Source organism: Gobio gobio (assembly GCF_949357685.1).
Source record: "Gobio gobio genome assembly, chromosome: 5".
Taxonomy (NCBI): Eukaryota; Metazoa; Chordata; class Actinopteri; order Cypriniformes; family Gobionidae; genus Gobio; species Gobio gobio.
The window spans coordinates 25,913,329-25,931,341 of record NC_137101.1 but is presented as its reverse complement, the minus strand read 5'-3'; the positions used below and the strand labels follow the sequence as shown (position 1 = coordinate 25,931,341).

General features: G+C 41.2%; 1 protein-coding gene across 1 annotated transcript in view; it reads left to right on the top strand.

The window, feature by feature from the left end:
* Positions 1 to 18,013, top strand: part of taf3 (TAF3 RNA polymerase II, TATA box binding protein (TBP)-associated facto) — a 996,662-nt gene that overhangs the window by 637,369 nt on the left and 341,280 nt on the right. The window lies entirely within an intron of this gene.

Genomic DNA, 18,013 nt, shown 5'->3' with positions numbered 1-18,013 from the left:
CTCAGGCAATAGCAAACTCACTAAGTACACATCGACTGCCAGTTCCAGAACCCACTGTCTTTGTTGGTGATCCTTTAAAATTCATAGATTGGAAGATGTCATTCATGGCCCTCATTGATCGAAAACCTCTCCCTGCTGGTGAAAAAATTTTCTATCTGAAGAACTACCTTGCTGGTGAAGCTCGCAAAGCGGTGGAGGGATATTTCTACAGAAACTCTGAGGATGCGTATCAAGGTGCCTGGAAGGTATTACAGGAAAGGTATGGGAACTCGTTCGTTATCCAAAGAGCCTTTCGAGATAAGCTGATGAGATGGCCCAGAATTGGAGCAAATGACCCAGTGGCATTACGAGATTTCACAGATTTCCTACAAGGTTGTGTCGAGGCAATTCCCCATGTCAAAGGATTAGCCATCCTAAACGATTCTGAAGAAAACCACAAGCTGTTAAAGAAACTCCCAGAATGGATTGTGAGAAAGTGGAACCGAATTGTGGTGGAAGAGCTAGACACATCAGGTGACTATCCAAGTTTCAAGGGCTTCACAGAATTTCTGCAAAAGGAGGCAAAAATAGTTTGTAACCCTATAACCTCTATGCTATTTGTGAATCAGAAGAACGCGGATGAAAGGTTCCCCAAGCGTGCTAAGGCTCTCAGTACAAAGGTGCAGGTGAAGGACTTAAGCTCAAAAAGGCCAGAAACATACAGCTCTAAGCCAAAGACATTGTGCCTTTTCTGCAAAGATGAAAAACACCACATTGCTTAATGCTCTACATTCGCTGCAAAGACTATTGAAGAAAAGAAAGCCTTCATTCATGAAACCCACCTTTGTTTCGGATGTCTCAGAAAGGGACACATGAGTAAAGACTGCAGAAGAAGACACACATGTGGTACATGTGGTCGAAGCCATCCTACCTGCTTACATGAAGAAAGGGATAAAGCTCGTTCAGAGGACCCCAAAGAGTCCTCTTCGGATGTTCAAGCAAGTGAGGAAGTTCATAAAGTCATGACCCACGCACTCACTCAATGTTCTCCTGCTACTTCCAGCATTGTGCCAGTTTTCGTCTCTACAACGGACGAAACCCAAAGAGAAGTATTAACGTATGCTTTACTGGACACCCAGAGCGACTCAAGTTTCATCTTGGAAGATCTTAATGAAAGTTTGAATGTTGTCTCACAACCTGTGCAACTGAGACTCAGCACCATGACAACTGCTGACACAATCACTGCCAGTAAGAGAGTCTGTGGGCTTAAAGTTACAGGACTTCAATCTGCAAGTTCTATACCACTACAGCAATCATACACAAGAGACTTCATTCCAGTGGACAAGTCATATATCCCCACCAAAAACACAGCGCTTCAGTGGAGTCACCTCAGACACTTGGCAAGTCAGCTGTCACCACTTTTGAACTGTGAAGTTGGACTTTTAATTGGATTTGACTGCCCATCTGCTCTAGCTCCCTTGGAAGCCAGGTTTACGGCTTCACAAATTTAACTCAAATAAGGAAGATGTTCTGAATTGTTTAAACCCATCAGAAAGGGAAACGACATCAAAGCCTCTTGACTTCAATTTTGAAGCAACACCTGCTGGACGTCTACTCGGCATTCAGTGGTCAACAAAGGATGACACATTCAGTTTCAGCATCGACCGGAAGGATCAGCCATTGACTCGCCGTGGTATTCTGTCTGTCATAGCCTCTCTATATGACCCACTTGGGTTTGTTGCCCCATTCATTCTACAGGGAAAGTGTATCCTACAAGAACTGTGTCGTAGAGGTACTGAGTGGGACAACAAACTTCCTGATGACTTGTGACCTCAATGGGTGGATTGGAAAAACGGTCTTCTGAAACTCAAGGAAGTATTAATACCAAGATGTTATCACCCACATACCTTCAGTGACATAGTCAGAATAGAGTTGTGTCACGGGGTGACAAAACAAACCGAACGGGACTAAGATCCTGGTGAATACTGTTGCAGGATTTTCCAGTGAACACCCGGTCTATGCCCTGGGAATCTGTTGCCATGGCAGCGGGGCTGATTGCCTGAGTGACAGCAGGTGTGGGGCAATTATAGAGAACGCTGTGAGAGGGACACCTATTGAGATGAGGCTTTAAAAACAGAGAGAAAACAGACTGTGTGGTGTGGTTCTCCTCCCGTATGATGCTGTGTTTGTCAGCGGGTTGCTCTTTTTATTGAGGCTGGGCTGTGGAGTGGGGAAGATTGGAGCTGTGGAAGAGGAAGGAAGGATTGAAGTATTTGTCAGCGAAGACTTGAGGAATATCGTCCGTAGTGAGAAAGACGCAAGTGATGAGTATTTGATCCGTTGTTTATATGCACTAACACTGAAGTGGTGTGGAGAGTTTGGAAAATGTTTGGCACGAGTGAACTATTACACCGAGTGAATTAATGATCTGTCTCCAACTTCTGTCCTCTCCTTGCCGAATGTGGTGATCGCTGCATCGTTCTTCTGCTTTCCCGGAGCAAAGTCAAGCCCTGATCGAGGACGAGATCCGATCTGGTGGGAGAAAAGACCGGTGGGTGAGTGCTGGCCCGAATGCACGGTGTGCGAGTGGAATTGCAGTGCCTGAAGTGACGATTTACACGGTTTGTGCTGTGAAGTGAAATTGGTGTGTGGAGAAGTAATAGAAGTCTGCCGTGCACTCTTCTCCTACAGTCTTCCTCCCGCTGTCTCTAACGAAGGGCTTTGATAAAGCAACCGCCCAACTTCCTGCTTTGAAAAGACCCGGCCCTGTTAATGCTGAGTGCTTCATATATCATGTACTGTTGAAACTGTGCTGTGTCTGTTCTAGTGCTCAGCCGAAGTGAGCGTCCCGCTCAAAGTGTCCTCCCCGCCTGGTGGTCTCCACACGCCCCTATTGGAAGCCTTTACCCTGTTCAGAAGAAGAAAAGGTATATCAGTTGCAAGCTTCATGTACTGTTGAACCGTTGAAACTGTGCTGTGTCTGTCCCAGTGTTCAGCCGACGTGAGCGCCCCGCTCTAAGTGTCCTCCCCGCCTGGTGGTCTCCACACGCCCTTATTGGAAGCCTTGATCCTGTTCAAAGGAGAGAAGGTATATCAGTTGCAAAGCTTCACACACTGTTGAACCGTTGAGACCTTGCTGTACTGTTCCAGTGCTCAGCTGAAGTGGAGTGCTCCGCCCAAAGTGTCCTCCCCGCCTGGTGGTCGAGTGTTCCGCCCAAAGTGTCCTTCCCGCCTGGTGGTCTCCACACGCCTTATTGGAAGCCTTTACCCTGTTCAAAAGGAGAGAAGGTATATCAGTTGAAAAGCTCACACACTGTTGAACCGTTGAGACCTTGCTGTACTGTTCCAGTGCTCAGCTGAAGTGGAGTGTTTCCGCCCAAAGTGTCCTCCCCGTCTGGTGGTCGAGTGTTCCGCCCAAAGTGTCCTTCTCGCCTGGTGGTCTCCACACGCCCCTATTGGAAGCCTTTACCCTGTTCAAAAGGAGAGAAGGTATATCAGTTGAAAAGCTTCACATACTGTTGAACCGTTGAGACCTTGCTATACTGTTCCAGTGCTCAGCTGAAGTGGAGTGTTCCGCCCAAAGTGTCCTTCCCGCCTGGTGGTCTCCACACGCCCCTATTGGAAGCCTTGACCCTGTTCAAAAGGAGAGAAGGTATATCAGTTGAAAAGCTTCACATACTGTTGAACCGTTGAGACCTTGCTGTACTGTTCCAGTGTTCGGCTGAAGTGAGCGCCCCGCTCAAAGTGTCCTCCCTGCCTGGTGGTCTCCACACGCCCCTATTGGAAGCCTTGACCCCGTTCAAGAGGAGAGAAGGTATATCCGTTGAAAAGCTTTACATACTGTGGAACCGTCAAATCTGTGCTGCGTCTGTCCCAGTGTTCAGCCGACGTGAGCACCCCGCTCAAAGTATCCTCCCCGCCTGGTGGTCCCCACACGCCCTTATTGGAAGCCTTTACCCTGCTCAGAAGAAGAGAGGTAATTCAGTCGAATGTTCCACATATTGTTGGACAGTTAAACCTTGCTGTATCGTTCCAGTGGCTCGCTTGCCCCCACCTCCGAGTACCTCCCTCCGGAGTGACCCCAGTGACTCGCTTTGCCCCCGCATCTGTATACTTACCTGGTCCCAGTCTGAATGGGGTTCGTATGACCACGGCCTCCCCCCTTGAGTCCCGTAGAGGAGTACTTACCCAGTGACCTACCTGGACGGCGCGGGGATTCCCCCCTGATTCCCCTCCCGACGAGCCTCCGGTCCGTCACGATCGTCCCTCCCCTCCCGTCTCGGGAGGTCTGTAGACCCTTGAACTGTCCTGGTGGCAAGAAGATTTTAATTAGGACTTATCCAATTCATTGACCTTTTAATATAATAAATAAACTGTATTATTTTATTCCCTTGTCTGTCTGGTCCTTGACACGTTCCTCGAGGTGGTTCCCGGGTTTTTCAGGGGTGGGTGCAGTCTGGTTTGGCCCGCCCCGACCTGTGACAGTTACACCACTTCTCTGATGCGAGTAATGTAGGATATGGTGCTTGTTCCTACCTCCGCTTCAAAAATGACAAGAGTGAAGTCATAAGCATTCCCAGGTTAGAACTCTCAGCCGCTGTCATATCTGCCAGAATGAGTGTCATGCTGAAAAATCAGCTGGAAATGAAGATTGACCAAGAGTTCTTCTGGACAGACTCGCAGGTTGTTTTAGCATACATTAACAATGAAGCCCGTAGGTTTCATGTTTTTGTCGCAAATCGAGTGCAGCTGATACGAGATGTCACAGATCCTAATCAGTGGTGTTATGTAAATACAACAGATAACCCTGATGATTATCCATCTAGAGGGCTTAATGCTTCTGCCATCTCTACGTCAATGTGGTTATCAGGACCCAAATTCCTGTGGGAACAGGAAGTAAATGCAACACCATACGCACCTGTTGACCTGCTTGTCGGTGATCCTGAAGTTAAATCAGTCCAAACCTTTGTGACCACAGTCAGAGACCGTGCAGACATCCTCAGTCGCTTAAGTCGATGTTCTTCTTGGTCTATGCTTCTAAGGGTGGTTGCAAGAATAAACAGATTGGGCTACAAACAGATGTGCAACAGTGGTCATGTGACAGTTGAAGAACGTGAGAGAGCTGTTAAAGTGGTCATCAAGCTTGTGCAGCAGGAAGCATTCTCCAAGGAAATGCAAATAATTGAAAGAGGAGAAGCTCTACAAAATTCAAGTGCACTGTACCATCTGGATCCTATTTTGGACAATGGCATCCTTCGGGTTGGTGGGAGACTAAAACACTCATCTCTTAGTCATGATCTAAAACATCCGGTAATACTTCCAAAAGGTAACCACATCACTAGACTCATTCTGTCACATTACCACACCAAAGTTTGTCATCAGGGACGAAGTCAAACTCAAATGGAGCTGAGAAGGAATGGATTCTGGATCATTGGAGGCAGTAAGTCAGTCGCCAAGTTCATACACAAGTGTGTGCAATGTCGGAAACTCAGACGACCAGCTGAAGAACAGCCAATGGCAGAGCTTCCCAAAGAACGTGTTGAGGTTTCTGCTCCGTTCGCGTACTGTGGTATGGACTGCTTCGGGCCATTTATTGTGAAGAGAGCTCGTAAGGAGTTTAAGAGATATGGCCTATTATTCACTTGTCTATCATCACGTGCAGTCCATATTGAGATGATTGAGGACCTATCTACAGACTCCTTTATCAATGCCCTAAGGTGCTTTATTAGCCTCAGAGGAGCAGTTCGCAAACTTCGGTGTGACCACGGCACTAACTTTGTGGGAGCTAAAAATGAATTCGCAAAATCACTGAAAGAGATTGACACCAATGCCTTGGAGATCTTTCTTGCAGAGAGACAATGCGAGTTTGTCTTTAATGCTCCTTCTGCAAGCCACGCTGGAGGCGTCTGGGAGCGCCAGATACGAACTGTGCGAAACGTACTCAATGCCACACTTGTTTTATGCCCAGGCAGGCTTGATGATGCATCACTCAGAACGTTGTTCTTTGAAGCAATGGCCATTGTGAACAGCCGCCCTCTAACGGTAGATGGGATTAATGATCCAAATTCACTCGAACCACTGACCCCAAACCATCTGATAATGATGAAGTCTGATGTTGCTCTTCCACCTCCAGGAAAGTTTGTAAAACAAGATGTGTATGCCACTAAAAGATGGCGCAGAGTCGTTGGAGTCGTTGGAAGAAGGAATACCTTCTTAACATTGCAGCACGTCAGAAATGGCATATTCCCCGCCATAACCTTCAAGTGAATGATGTTGTAATCATCAAAGACGATATGCTTCCCAGAGGTCAGTGGCAGTTAGGCCGAGTGGTGGAAACTATTGAAGGAAGTGATGGCTTTGTAAGGCGAGTCAAGCTGCTATTAGGGGAGCGAAAACAAAATCAACACTCCAAGCCCACAGTCATTGAAAGGCCCATCCAAAAATTAGTGGTACTTATTGAAAATGAGTAATCAATGACTGCTTTGTGATACCATTGCATCAGACCAGGTAATTAAGTTCTATAAAACTGAACTTTTTAGACTTTACATGCATATAAACTGTTGAAGGGGGTCTTATTGATGTTCAGAAATCATGTTCTGATTCATTCACAGTTTGTTCTGTTCTTTCATCATCTCATAATTGGTGGGAGTGTAAATGACCGAAAGAATATGTGTGTGTCACTTTAAATATGTTATGTGTGCGCGCACGCTCTCTAGGTAACGTAAGTGGTAACGCAGGCAGAAGAGAGTGGTGCGGACGAGGATCGCATCGTTTCCCACATGGGTTTATTATAAGTTTGAAATATACGCTGTAAAGAGTTGATGCACTTCATGTTTGGTTCCTTTAGTACCCTTTGGCAAGCGGAGCGAGGTATGTGTCTTTATTGTGTGTTTTTATGTTGTATTTTGTAAGGTAATATAATTTTGTATGTCACATGTTATTTGTCGAGCTCTTCTGGTTAATTTCTCATGTATGTAATCATTTATTTGCCTTTTGAGTATCTGTAAATGTGTATTTGTTTTTAAATAATGTGTTATTTGTACATATGTTTGTATTTCTGAGTATATTGTTTCTTTATGTAGTTTCACGGTGCTACAACACAACGTTCTCAAAGTCATGATTAATGGCGCTCAAAGCGAGCGAAATAAAGAGGATTAAGCACCCGTTGAAACTCTCTGTGTCTCGTTTGTCGACGCCGAGGGGCTGCTACACCTGTATTGAACTCGCGAAGTTTGTGGAAGTTTTCCTCCGTGAAATGTGCAGGGGGAGTACCGTGCGCGCCTGTTCCCCTCCGTCTCAAACACACGTGCATATAACATGCTGTATGTTAAACGCTCTGCAACGCACCCCTGTCCCACAAGGAAGCCTGAACAAAGCAAGTACCCCAGACCTGCAATCCGGATGAAAATAACAGCGTTTCGTCGGCATTGCAGCAACACCACTCCAGCCTAACTATACCACAACAGCGCCGCAATACAAAATGGCCTCACCCCCCCATATTTAATATTCTCGGAGGAGGGGTTTATGTAAATATTGAGCCTGGTGATGTCACCAACCCTGGAGGAATGTCTGTAGTCGCCTGCTGGCCGTTTGCTGTAGTCCTTAGAAATTGATTTCTTTAAAAGCAAATATCTCCCTTTGCTTTAAACTTTGAACGTTGTAACTTTGTAGATGTTGTTTATGCTCAAGCAGCAACATTACACGCTAGCTAAAGTTAGAATAGTGAAATCGTGGTTTACCACCCCTTTAAAGACGAGAAATGTGGAACGGATGTAATCGCCACTCTCTCCGATGTCCAACTGGGGGCAACTACAATGGTTAGAAGAGTGTCGGCTATGTCTGGGAACTTGGCCGATCAGCTGGACCGGGATCTGGCGAAGTGCAGGTGGTTCAGCATCCAGTGTGATGAGTCTGTGGACAGCAGCAGTACAGCGCAGCTGATGGTCTTTATCCGAATGGTGTTTGATGATTTCTCCACAAAAGAAGAACTTCTGACACTACTGCCCCTAAAGACAACTACGAGGGGAGTTGACATCTATAACGCGGTGAAGAAGTTTTTCGCTGAGAAAAAGGTACCGTTGGAAAAGCTAGTATCAGTGACTACTGACGGGGCTCCTGCTATGATCGGCCGACATATGGGATTCATCGCTCACTGTAAAGGTGACCCAGAGTTCCCAAACTTCATGAATCACCACTGTATCATTCACCAGCAGGCGTTATGTGCAAAGGTGATCGGCTTTGGGCACGTTGTGACGATCATAAACAGCATCCGCTCCAGAGCTAAACAGCACAGAACATTCAAGGTGCTATTGGAGGAGCTGTCAGCTGAATATGGTGACCTGCTACTACACACGGAAATACGATGGCTCAGCAGGGGACGAATTTTGCTTCGTTTTTTGTCCCTTTTGGGGGAGATCAAAGAGTTCATGCAATCCAAAGGCGAAGACACCTCGCTGCTGGAGGACACTGAGTGGACACTTGACCTTGCATTTTTAACGGACATTACTGGGAAACTGAACCATTTGAACTGTGAGCTGCAAGGCAAAGGCAAGACTGTTGCTGACATGATAAGTGCTTTAAATGCATTTAAAGCCCAGATGAACATTTTCTCTTTGCATTTACAGAGAAAAAAGGTGCTGCACTTTCCCTCTGTGCAAATGGTGCTGAAAGACAATGCTTCTGCGTCTGAGACGTTTGACAAAGTTGCAGAAAAGTACTCTCAAGTCATAAACAGACTTGGGCAAGAGTTTGAGAACAGGTTTTGTGACCTTTATCAGCTTGAGCCATGTGTGTCATTCATTTCCAATCCTTTCATGAACGTGGACACAACATGCATTGCTGAACAACTAAGTGCAACGTTCAGCTTGGATGCTGGACAGGTGGAAATCGAAATTGTAACATTGCAAAATGACATTCACCTCAAAGCCTATCAAGCTGCACCAAACTTTTGGTGCCTTGTTGACACAGAAAAGTACAGTGGTGTATGCACAGCAGCTATGAAGGTTGCCAGCCTGTTTGGTTCAACCTATCTTTGTGAATCAGCCTTTTCTGACATGAACTTCATCAAAAACAAACACAGAACACGCCTCACTGATGCACATCTGCAAGACTCACTCAGAGTTGCAGTGTCAAGTTACACCCTAGATTACAATACACTGGTGAACAGCATGCAATGCCAGGCTTCCCACTAACAGACAAAGAAACTGATAACAGATGTTCTCAGTGGCAACATGGCAGTTTAATTCAGTTATCGGAAAATCGTTAAAAATGCTGTAGATTTGGTGATAAGTTCAGGGAAATCTGAAAGTTGATTTTTGTATGTAATTTGAATGACATCAGGGGTAGTGACGGCTCAAAGTGGTCCAGTATCTTATACTGTTGATGTAGGAGCTTCTGAGGAATGGAGGCGCCATGCTAATCAACTCTAGTCTATTCCGAATCAAACAGCTGAAACTCAGGTGACACAACCACCTGATGCCAGTGATGTGTCTGTTCCTGTACAAGCCGCTGTAAATGGTACTTCCTCTGCACCACCAGCAAAGGAACACGATGTTAACAGTGACACATAAATAGAGCAAACCATGGCAAACTCAACATTCCATCAGTGCAGGTCAGACGTTATCCAGCCAGAGTGATCAAACCTCCCAATCGTCTGACATTATAGAGCCATGAGAAACCCCTGCTGGACTGAACTGTAATTAGTTATTAGTGAGCCTGTTCTGACATGGGGCAGAATAACCCCCGAACTGGCTCAAGGCAAGAGGCAGTCTACCCTCTACCTCTAGAGTAGGGGGAAAAAAATGCAGAATTATTGTGTTTCTGAGAAAGCATTGTTTTCTTTGTTTCTTGAATAAGGGGGGAGGAAATGTTGTGTATGTAATACCCCTATTGTGCCTGCAGGTGGCACTGTCACTTGTAATCATAAGTTGTTGTGTTCTTTAAAATAAATTCAGAAGAAGTAATGTATTCCTGAATGTCGGCTGTGTTATTGAACGTGGTTTAACCCCAAGTGTTTCATACATGTTATGATAGTAAGAAACATAACATCTATGACATTTAATGTACACACCTAACTCACCTTGCAAAATCAGTGAAATTGTGGGGGCCACTCTGGGCACACTCAGTATTTGTGTTTGAAAATGTAAATGGTGGTCTGTTGAAACTGGTGCATGGAACAAAGTGTGTAGCTCTGCAGATTGTGAACAAATTCCTGTTGCACAGAGCAATACCACTCTTTACCACAAGGTATGCAGTTAGTGAGCAAGTTAAGGAGTTCTGTTTGGAAATGACAAATGACCGAAGAGTAAAGAGTTTCACAAAATGTCAAGACACAACTGTTCTGGATAGTGGCAGAGGGACAGAGACTACTGATGATGAAAATTTATTGTAATTAATTTGTATGAAAATGTATATAGTGGTATGTGTTGTATAGCAGGCCAAGAATTTACAATATATTAATACTCCTTGACATTGCTAATTTCTATTTAATTGTCTTCTATTTCAGTAATTTAAAATTTAGAAATAAACAAGCAACTTATTAAACGGACCGTATAAGTACTGGATCCATAAATGTGTACAAAACAATGAGCTAAATATAAAAAACAATGAAATAAATCAAACAAGACCATGCTGGTAGACCAGCATCATTAATGAGATCTCACTGGTAGACCAGCATCACCATCAAGACCATGCTGGTAGACCAGCATCACCAGCAAGACTATTTCTGGCATAGTCTTACTAGACCAGCATTACCTTGCTGGTTGACCATCATCAAACCAGCATAGACCAGCCAGTGGCGGCTCCAGAGATTTTCTGTTGCAGGTGCTATGGGGATGCTCAACACTTAAGAGAAGGTGCTTTGAATTTTGCAGCGTCATTATCATACCTGTCAAGTTTTGGATTTGAAAATAAGGGAAATTTTTCGGCGCCCACCGCAAGCAGTCCCACCACCCCAACCAAGCTCCAGTATCCCTTACATTTTAAGACAGGCGTTATAGCCAAAATGAAAACACAAAAGGGTATATATGATGAGCATTTATTTAAAGGCTTATTTGCATATTTTCTGTTCATTTAACATTGCTTGTCTTTACATTTTATTTTCATTCCACACATTCTTTTCATTTCATATTGCTTTTCTTTTACAGTTTTTCTTTTCATTTCACATAACTTTTCTTTACTCTTTTAGTGAGTTATTGAACAAATTTGTTGCAGACTTTGCATTCTTTAAGACTGTTTTGGAAGGAGTGTATTTGTGGGCTGGGCCAGAGTGGTTCATTTTACATGAGAGTAGAGCACAAACAGTTCTGTTGTCTAATGTCATCCTATTCTCTGTAACAATCTTTCGTACCATGCTAAATACCCTTTCTGAACTTGCATTGCTATGGGCAGGGCTCGACATGAACGCTTGTCCGGGACAAGTGGATTTTTTGAAGGGGCAAGTGAAAAATAATTTTACTTGCCCAACAGACAAGTATCCAGAGTAAAATGTCAAAACAAAAAATAACTAGGGAATCACTAGGGAATAGTTAGTGTAAGTGGAGATCGATAGTGGATTATACTATCAAACGAACTGACATTAACAAGGTTGAGCTGGAGAAAATCGAAAACAAATGAGCGCCGCTCATACAAAGAAACTCAGTTAACATGCATGGTTAAAATTGTGTAGTTATTATATTTATAACATATGATACAGTTAAGCAACATCACACTAACAAGAGTGTGTTTTCCTGAATACCATCACGACTGGAAATGACACCGATTTCATACACCAGTTCCATAAACAATTAATTAACATTAAGTCACTTACATTTTATAATTAAATTCGCTGTCCCATTGATCACGGTATTTACACGAGGTTTTTTTTTTTTTGGCAGGAGTGCCTTAATCCGTCTCTATCGTTACTTCCATCATCCATCTCTGTTTTTTTCCCGCGTTGTCACTCGTCATGTGACCTCACACACTAACCTCGCGACAACTGACACCTTTACTGTAGGTTACTGCAGATGGCAGTTATCGCGAGGCTAGTTACAGTGCTCAGGTTGGAAATGTTTTTGTTTTTTTTACTCCGGTATTATTGTTTTTTAATAACGCAGGTTCAAATACGGGAGATTTACAGGAAAATACTAATACGGGAGGACGGCGGGAAAGAAGGGTAAAATACGGGACTTTCCCGGCCAAAACGGGATACTTGACAGGTATGCATTATGGCATTATGGAGTCGCATTGGACCACCCTGGTATAAATTAATGCGTACACGCCCGCATTAACTATATTTGTTCCGCAATAGGCATATATATATATATATATATATATATATATATATATATATATATATATATATATATATATATATATATATATATATATATATATATATATATATATATATATATATATATATATATATATATATATAATTATAATAGGCCTAAGTATTCAATGCAAGGGCTATAGATACAACATACATAAGCCTGCCAATGTAAACCTCTGAAAATATTATTTCACACAATTATGTCACAGTCGAGCCCTGAATACAACGGAGCAGCAACAGACACACGCTTCGGCCTAATATGCTCAGATCACAAAATCACACAGCCAGTTACCAACACACTAGTCTGACCTAGGGTTGCCACCTTTAGTGTGGCCAAATAAGGGACACCCATTCATTTATTTCTAAAGAACTCTTTAGAGCCTATTTGGTGCACTTTAAAGGGATAGTTCACCCAAAATGAAAATTCTGTCATCATTTACTCGCCCTCATGATGTCCAAACCTGTATGAGTTTCTTTGTTCTGCTGAACACAAAAGAAGATATTTAGAAGAAAGTTTGTAACCAGGCTGCTTTGGGGGCACCATTGACTTCCTTAGTAATCTTCCTATGTGTTCAACATAACAAAGAAATGTATACATGTTTGGAACAACTTGAGGGTGAGTAAATGATGACAGAATTTTCATTTTTGGGTGAACTGTCCCTTTAAGCAGTCATTCTGAACCAGTAATCACTTTTTTGAATTTCAAAAATGTTAACTGTTAATTTTAATTTACTTAAATTATGACTATATTATCATGTAATTATTTTTTCCATTTTTATCTAAATATTTTTTAAATGTCATAAACTTTATATGACAGGATTATTTATTATGTATGATTAATATAGCCTAGCTAAATTATAAATTAATAATAACATGTATTAGGTTATAATCTATTAATTACCCTGTCTAAAAAATAATAAATCTGTCTGCCAAGCTCTGATAATGTATAGAATATTATATTATATATTATCCATAAAAAAAAACTATAGGCCTATACCTTTAGAATCACGGAGGTGTCTGTCACATAGACCGGTCTGTCACCGCAGCTGCTTTAAGTCAGACAGTCTGAGACACTGAAATGCTTCTCATAAAGTGTGCAGTTGGCCTGAAGTTCATCATGAATTACTGGACAGACCCATTGATAACTTTTTGATATTCAGTTCTATATCTGGAGATCTTGCGTTCAAACGGTGGACGCGACGCGAGCTCGACATGTTTTTTAAAAAACGCGCAAGTTTACAGGCACACGGCACAGCGCATGTTCTCTAGACTTCGCCGCTATGGCAACAAAGCCGCTAAAACGCAATCACGCACAAATGAGCTCCTCTACTACTTATTGTGAAATTGATTTCTTTATATGTGCTATCAGTATTCTCCACACTGCAAAATCTGTATGTTAATTGAACTATGTGTGGACCTATGTAAAATATGGGACAATTTTCATCCCGTATTGGATTGATACGGGACACGTCATTTTGCTTGTAAATACGGGACGATTCCGTATTTTACGGGACGGGTGGCAACCCTAGTCTGACCTGCAGCACAAACCCTAACGTTAGCGTCCTCAATGGAAACCGCCGCCGCCGATTCTCCGTCTTCAAGTTCATCCCCAGGATTTTCTTGTTCCTGAGGCTCTGTGACGACGAGTGTTGTGTCTGCACCTTCATGTTTAGGGAGCAAAAAACGATCCATTTTGGTGTAACGTTATTTTACTTTGCTAAAACTCGCTATCAAAAACAAGCTGAAATGAGTTAAGGTCAGAGGTTCGCGGGCGCCGAGCCCATTGGCCAAAGAAGATCACCTGTTTGGGCCTCATGTTATTTTAGACTAATATATATATAATTTTAAATTATTATTTAATTCCTATTTTAAAAACATGAAAAAGAATATTCAAACATGACATTAAAATATAAATATAAAAAAATTAGACATTTCTTGGGGGTGCTGGGCAGGTGCTATGGCTATTATAGGGGGAGCTGCAGCACCACTTAGCCCCCCCCCCCGGCGCCGCCACTGAGACCAGCATGGGAATTATGCTGGTCTATGCTCGTTTTTCCAGCAGTCGCAAAATGTGGCGAAAAATCACACACAGCGTTAATAGTGCGATTAAAGGATTAGTTCACTTTTAACCCTTAATCGTCCCTCAAGTAGGGTTTACGTTTGAATCCCTTGGGGTCAGATAGACCCCAAACTTTTACAGAGCGATTGCATAAGGAAATATAATTTTTTTACATGGAAAACTATATATATATATATATATATATATATATATATATATATATATATATATATATATATATATATATATATATATATATATATATATATATATATATATATATATATATATATATATATATAATGTTTTATTTACTTCTCAACTAAACATTTATGCTGTGTTTTTGTGGGTATTTGGTAGTTTTTTTTTACCTATTTACTGCACAAATACTTAACCATGTCATAAATTGGCTCATACATTTTTTTTTTTTAATGAAAAAATCACTTGAATGATGATCTTAATTAAATATAAATAGTTTTTAGACATTGCTTTGAAGCTGTACTGAAACCGTTTGGAGCCCATTGAAGTCCATTATATGGAGAAAAATCCTGGAATGTTTTCATCAAAAACCTTAATTTCTTTTCAACTGCAGAAAGAAAGACATGGACATCTTGGATGACATGGGGGTGAGTAAATTATCAGCAAAAGTTTATTTAAAAGTGAACTAATGTCCTGTCACTTTATCCACTACAGTAAAAGACCTGGGTGTTATATTAGACCGCAACTTGTCTTTCGAAAATCATATTTCATATGTTACAAGAACGGCATTTTTCCACCTTAGAAACATTGCTAAGCTACGTAACATGCTGTCTATTTCTGATGCAGAAAAGTTAGTTCATGCATTCATGACCTTGAGACTAGATTACTGTAATGCTTTATTAGCTGGTTGTCCTGCATCATCAATAAACAAGCTACAGTTAGTCCAAAACGCAACTGCTAGAGTTCTTACTAGGTCAAGAAAATATGATCATATAACACCAATTGTATCATCTCTACACTAGTTACCTATTAAGTTCCGTATCACAAAGTATTGCTACTGACCTATAAACCCCTAAATGGTTTAGCTCCAGTGTATTTAACGGATCTTCTATCGCCCTACAATCCATCGCGCTCTTTAAGATCACTAAACTCGAGGCTTCTGGTCATTCCTAGGATATCTAAGTCCACTAAAGGAGGGAGGGCATTTTCACATTTAGCTCCTAAACTCTGGAATAGTCTTCCTGATATTGTTTGAGGTTCAGACTTGCTGTCCCAGTTTAAAACTAGATTAAAGACGCATCTCTTTAGCCAAGCATTCACATTATAATGACCTTTTATACTACAGTTAAATCGGATCAAAAGCATTAATATTCTGAACAGCAGCTATGCTAATTATTTCCCATCTGCTTTTCTGTTGTTATCTCGGGACACTAGTCCCAAGGTAAATAGTTCGTCAGCTCCAGTTTGTATCCAGCCTCTCATGGAGACTTCAGATGCCCCAACACCTGTGATGAGACGACTCGACGCCTGTGAAGAGACGACTCAACGCCAGCGTTGTTATGGCCTAAATTAATACATGATTGATTAACTTTTTCTAAGATTTTGCTTTAATATCCTCTTTCTAACATTTTTCAATGTAAATTTATGAAATGCACTATCTGTAAAGCTGCTTTGAAACAATGTGTATTGTGAAAAGCGCTATACAAATAAAATTGAATTGAATTGAATAATCCTCCTGTTAACCTGCACCCCCGATTTTAGAAAAATCCTAAGAAATGGCATAATCAGACTAAAACTGTTACAGTTAATGATTCCTTTACACTAAAATCATAAGTATGGCGTCATTTGAAAGCAGACACTTGGCAGTTTACTGTAAATTCAAAATTATAATTATTTTCATAAAAATAGCTATAATAAGCTTCAAAGTTTTGTAAAGTTATTAGAAATATATTTGTATGAAATATCTTTATGAAAATAAAATTGAAGTTGGCCTTTTAGCAATCTAGAAGTGCACTACAGCTGAAGCATGTCTGACTATGTTATATTTCAAATCTGAAGATGATAAGTCTAAAACTCTGAATTTTATTAAATGTTTTTCAAGATCATGTCATATGATTTTATTTTGAGATTTCTCTAAAATGTTAACTGATGTTTATTGCCATCTCTTCTGAGCTACCATACAGTTTATTGTCTCTTTTGTTTTGAGGTGCAAACTGCCCATTCAGTTTCAGTCTCCCCAGAACACTTTCACACATCTCTGGTCTGGTTATGGCTCTTATAATCTTAATTATTTTGTCTTCATTGTAATCACTGACGACTCTTTATTCAAACTGTTCTATTCAAACCTCATTTATGATCAAACTTCTCACCTTCTATAAAGTGCCTCAAATGCCGTTGTTGACAATAGAAACATTTCAGTCTATTCAAAATTATTAATAAAAATAACGTATGCCCAGGTGGCAGGTGCATTGGCTAGCTAGCATGTTAGCTTAGCACACAATCAAAATACAATAAAGATTAAAACCATGTTTTTTATCCAAAATTACTTTATATCACAAGTAGGATGTTTTAAATAACCTTCTGTGGTCTCATTTGGCTTCGGATCAAAAAATCAGACAGAAAATATATCATTTTACAATATTCTGCATTTTGATAAAAGCTATGTCGAATAGCATTGCATTATAAATATAATCTATTATGAATACACTTAACATGGTATAAAGAACACAGACAAACCATACATCGTCGCGATTGTGTGTTTATTAGTCTTCAAATGTCTCTATTTGCATGTTTCGCGATCTCAGGAAGCTTTTATTATGGACTTCTAGGCATAGCTGTCAACCCTCCCGTTTTTTCCGGGTTTCTCACGTATTTTAGCTCTTTTCCCGCTGTCTTCCCGTTTTAGTATTTTCCCGTAAAATATCCCGTATTTTTACGTTCTGATTGTGTTAACTCAGAACACGCAACTATCTGGTGTAGTGCCAGAAGACGCGAATGAGAAGTCGCGCGCACTGTGAGAAAATTTGTCTGTGCGCTCATCCGAGAGCGCGCACACGTCTCACAGCGCGCAAATATTGAGTTCTCTTTCAAGTCTTGCTCTTGAACGGACAAACTCGCGCAAAAAGTATGTCAACATGTCCATATTGATGAGTATTCTAGCAGACATAGTCTGTATATGGCTTAAGTAAGTCCAGAAAAGACGACGCATTTCCGAGGTCTTAAAGCGGCAGTAGCCTTTACAGCTGTCTGTTTAATGTCAAACAAAAGACAAGGGCATCAATCACTGCTCTTGATTGAATAGCTTTTGTAAGTTTAATAGGATTAATCTTTAATTTATACAGTCAAATATGCAATGTTATTTTACATTTGATCAATTTCTGTACCTGAAAACTAATGTTAGACGTACTTGAAAAACCTGAAAAGCATAGTTTATTTTATTAGTATCTTTGCTCGATAGTATTTATTTGTGCTGCTGCTTGTATTTAAATGATTTGTTCTTATTATTTTCTTTTTTTTTATTTGACAGTAGTCCTTTTTTCCCTGAACATAGCAAATACTGAACCATACCGAAACAGTGAACCTAAAACCGTGATACAAACCGAACCGTGAGCAATCTGTACCGTTACACCCCTAGCGTAACGTATGATAAAATGACTGAAAAAAGGTTGGGAAACACTGGCTTAGGC